The sequence below is a fragment of the Talpa europaea genome (assembly GCF_964194135.1).
Source record: "Talpa europaea genome assembly, chromosome: 8".
NCBI classification, from domain to species: domain Eukaryota; kingdom Metazoa; phylum Chordata; class Mammalia; order Eulipotyphla; family Talpidae; genus Talpa; species Talpa europaea.
In genome coordinates, this window is record NC_140075.1 from 3,419,757 (window position 1) to 3,424,715 (window position 4,959).

Below are 4,959 nucleotides of genomic sequence, written 5' to 3' on the forward strand. Positions count from 1 at the left end.
ATGTGTTTGTTCCCGTCCTGGGATGGGCTCATCCTGCGGGGCCAGTGGAGTCCAGGATGTGATCGTGTCATTATTCAGCGTTAATGTCTAATAAGCAGGGCGGACTCTGTCCTGCTGCTTCCTGGGACCTCTGAGACCTGCCGATGACGACGCTTCTGCTCCTCACACTCAGCCCACACTTTCCATCATGTCACTTTCCCCTCACAGAGTGTGCTGGACACTGGGGTGCACAGGGTGGACAGACTCGAATCTGTCTCTGGAGAGATTAATTGTGGGGAATATGCTCCTGGGGCTGAGCAGCTTTTCTCAGCCGGGGTGAGCAGGAGGAACTGACCATTATCTTCGTGGGCTGAGGAGTTTCAACCAGAAGGGTTAAAGTGAGGAAGCAGGATCCCCCACAACCCGTGTGAGCAGCACCCCAGCCCCTCTGGGTCCCCAGACCTTCTCCTTGAGGCCAAAAAAGATACCCTGTCTGGTGCTGACACCACCTGCCCTACCACACAGGCAGAGCAGGGGAAAGGCAGAGTTGTCTCCCGGGTAGTGCGGGGTCCAGAGCATCGGGGTTCTCAGAGGCAGGATCCCCCAGGGGTGGTCATGTGTCGACCATGAGCACGAGGGGGTTCATGAGGGAGCACTGGTGGGCTGACGGGGCCACAGTGTCTGTCCCCCTAAAGGCGCCCGTGGGGATCCCTGGAGTTGGGGGAAGCGCCAGGCGCCATCTCGTCTATGGCCATGGCCAGACACCGCTGGGCAGCGCATGTCCCTCATGCCGGCCTTGGCCATCCCCGGGCCCTGAGCAGAAGCCTCAGGACACTCCCCACCCCACACTGCCCTCGGGTAGATATCCGCCTCGCAGAGCCCTTTGGGCACAAATATCTTCATTTCAGTCAAAGATGAACATGCATCTGGGACATTCCGGGACTTGTCATGTGTGTCCTCCCATCCCGCGGGTGCCCCCGGGACAGCATATGAAGCAGTCACTTCCCATCAGGGGAGGAAATGGACTTGAGTCACTTTGTATCCATTCTGCAACTGCCTCACAGTCTGGGCAGCTACCCGGGCGCAGCCAGCTCTGCGCTGACCACTGACCGGTTGGCTCCCACACCAGAGTGATTCCCACAGGTCACTGTCTGGAAGAGGCTCCTCACATGCAGGTTCCTCAGTGTCCCCTGCGCATTGCCCTCCCCACCACAGATGGCCACGGATCCCCTCCAAACCCCAGGGGACCCCAGCCCCACCATGTCCACCCTGCCCGCACCCAGGCCTAGATTGTCCACGTGAAGGTGATGTCCAGGCGATGTCAGCAGCAAGTCAGACTCTCAGGCACTAGAGGCGGTGGCAGGAGCATTAGGACAGGGATCTTGTTGTGGTGCTAACAACTCACACTTGGGGTCCAGTTTCTGCACTGTCTCATCCAGGATGTCTGTAGCTGTCCTGCTCGCCCTGTCTCCCACCCTGCCCCGCCAGCCCTGCCAGTGCCTCCCCCCCACCTGCCAGGACCAGGAGGGCCCACTGGTGTGGCGGCAACTTTCCAGCTCCCGGTGGATGCGGCTTGTCCTGGCTCTGATGACATGGCCATCCTGTTCCCCTGGTGGTCAGGGGAGGGGATGGGGCCTGGAGAACAGGATAAGTTACATTCCTTCCCACAGAGGAATCCACCAGCAAAATTGCCCCTGACACACTCAGACACCAATTATCACTGGGATGTGCCACAGGACAAAACTAATTAAGACCCTGTCGTGAAAATGGATGCTTGTCCCTCTGGAGTAAAGTCACTTGATGGATGGATCTTGGACAGTGTCCAACCCATGGACACCAGCTCCAGAGCTCAAATAGCCCAGCCCTGAGGCCCTGCTCTGTCAATGAGGTGGTGTGGTACGGGGTGGAACATCCTGTGAGTGCTCAAAGTCTCCCCATGATCCCCGACCATGGAGGGAGTGGCCGGGACGCCCTCTGTCCTGTCATGGGGACAATCTCAGGTGAGAGACTCGATGTAGCAGCAGGAACTTCCCCCGCAGACTGCAGGTATCTGCCCCCAGCCATTTGCAGGGGAGAATCCACTTACACTTGAGATTTTTCAGATCAAGCTACATTTTAGACTGGAGAACATGCCGTAGTTCAACTATTCACTTTGTAAATCGTGACAACTAATGCTGACGGGGCCCAAGTCTTCATGTTCCACTGCCCTGTCAGCCTGGGTGAGACTCATGGAGAGAAAACATATTCTCTTGTAATTTAAGATGCTTAAACACAAGGACTTTTAACACACTGAGCATATTAGAAGATTGTGACTTGTGAGAGACGTGACGATTTCTGCTGCACACCCGGGATATGCATCAGCACATTCAGTGGGTTCTGGGCGCTGAATAAAATCACAATTAATAGAATTGATGGTGAGGAAAACATTCCAGAGGGAATTAAAAATTACACTTATTGTTCAATTTCTCCTGAACATGATGACAGATATGACTCAGGTGGAAATTCAATAACTTGCAGCAACATGTTGACCTCTTAAAGGCTCTGGCACTAACATGATGGTGGCGCCGACTTCGCAGGGATTTTCAGTGTAATTGTAAAATAACTCATGGTATTTAAACGGGGCCTGGGGGAGATATGTCAAATAATTTTATCCATTTGAACATGTATTTAAAGTCACTCAACAGATGTCAACATTTTTCACCACTACATACCCTGATTTATTTTATTGATTTTATTAAATATTTGTAAATATTCCCATCAATGTGTTGCAATTATTTTATATTATTATATCCTCGTAAAAATCCTGGCCTTCCCTGGGCGTGCACCTCCGTCACCCCAAAGAGGGAGTCGAGGATGAGATTGGGTACAGGGAGGAGGGGAGTGGGAAGGGATGCCCCGTGTCCAGGCGTCCCCACTCACGCATGGGCCTGAGGGGAGGAACAAACCTGCACCCGGGGACCCAGGGCCCTGGGACCGGCAGGGACAGCCACACGCATAGACTGTCCGGCTCAACGCCGGAGCGGCCTCCTCCATGCACAATGTACCTGAGTCTGAGGGGGACAGAGGGGCCGGGAGGGAACCGGGGGTAGACGAGCCCATCCTGCAGGAGGGACGTGTGGGTATGACCCAGGAGGAGACTCTGCGGGAAACGTGGTATCTGAGTCCTCACATGTGGGGGAGTCAGGGGCAGGGAGATGAGGAGATGGACCAGGAGTCAGCAGTGAGGCCACAGGGTCAGGAATCTGACAGAGGAGGCGTCAGGACATGCTGCACGGAGACACAGAGCCCAGATCATTCAGATCCAGAACAGTGTCGGGTCCTGGGAAGCAGGAAAAGGGGGACCCACAAACCCCATATCCCTGTACACCTGTCATTGTGGGGCCTCCCCCGACCAGGGCTGTGCTGGAGGAGCAGGGACAGGCTCTCCAGGGTGGGGAGGATCTAGGCATGGTCACGGGTCCTCTGGGGCTGTGCCCTGGACAACCTCTGGGATGTGTGCTGGGCGGAGATGCTGGGGCCTGGACAGTAGGGGGAGCAGCGGGACAGGGAGTTGTGGGGGAGCTTTGTCTATTGGCTTTTTTGACAGATATGAGATTCTAATTGTTAAATTTTGTACAGGAGAGTTGAAATATTTAGTTTTCATCAATTTTTAGGACTTATGTGGAGAGTGTAATAATGACATAGTCACATGAGGTGGTAATAAATGGGTTGATAAAACAGAAGACATAGATGATATGCGTGTCCATACAACTGGAAGGATTAATTATGTAGAAAATGAACTGAGTTATTACCTTGTATTGATAACCCATTTTATTTTCAATATCGGAAAAATTAAGACTTTGTTTCTCTTTCCTCTTTCATACAGATGATGGCTCCAGAAGTGACAAATCTCACGGCCGTGACAGAATTCATCCTCCTGGGTTTCCCCACCCAGGGGACCATGGGTTTCTTGCACCCGCTGCTCTTCTCCTGGGTCTATCTGTGTGCTCTGCTGGGGAAGGGACTCATCTTCTCATCACCACCCTGGACCGGCACCTCCACACCCCCATGTACTTCTTCCTAGGCCTCGTTATATTCCAGTGGGGGGCCTGTCTGTTTTGTCCCAGTGCCATGCTGCTTTAACTATCAGAGCTTTATCGTATGGACTGGAGTCTGTAGTTAGCTGCCTCCATTCTTCCTCTTTTGTCAGTGTTGTTTTAAGTGTTTGGGGTCTTTTACATTTCATTTTTTTTTTATGTTCTTGGAGAATGACACTGAAGTCCTTATTGGGATTGTGAATCTGTAAACTGCTTTGGGTCAGTTGGGCATTTGGTAATGTTGATTCTTCCAAGCCAAGAGCTGGGAATATCTTTCCATTTCTTTGTCTTTTTTTATTTCTTTTAACAATGTCTTTTCTTTTATCTTCACCTCCTTTGTTAATTTACTCCATGGTAATTAGTCCCGTGATTATAAGTGGGATTGTTTTGTTCACTTCTCTTCTAGTTCATTTTGCGCATATAGAAAAAATCGATATCCGTGTGTTGACTGTGTCAGCATCCAACTACACTTATGTGGCTCATTGACTTAATTTGTTGTTTTCAGTAGAGTCTTTAGTGTTCTTAGTGTATATTATGTTGTACAACTGTTTAAAAATGGCTTAAATGTTTAAATTCATACAATCTTGAGGCACTTAATATTTTATTAATTTAATTTTTATTTATTTTATACACAAGTGGCAAAATGTAGGCTATGAATAGTCTCAGAATATGCTTATAATACCCAGATTCAGGTACTTAATTCCATACAAGTATTGAATTCTCCTTATATCTCATAACTTTATTGTCATTATACCCCATAAATTTTATTGACCAGTAAACTATGACAATATCAAGAATTAATTTTAGCAGTTATTTATCATTAGATAAATAAAAATGCCAATGATTTAAAATAACAGTAGCAAGTTGTCAACCCAGATGTTTATGTATCAAGATGATGTCATCT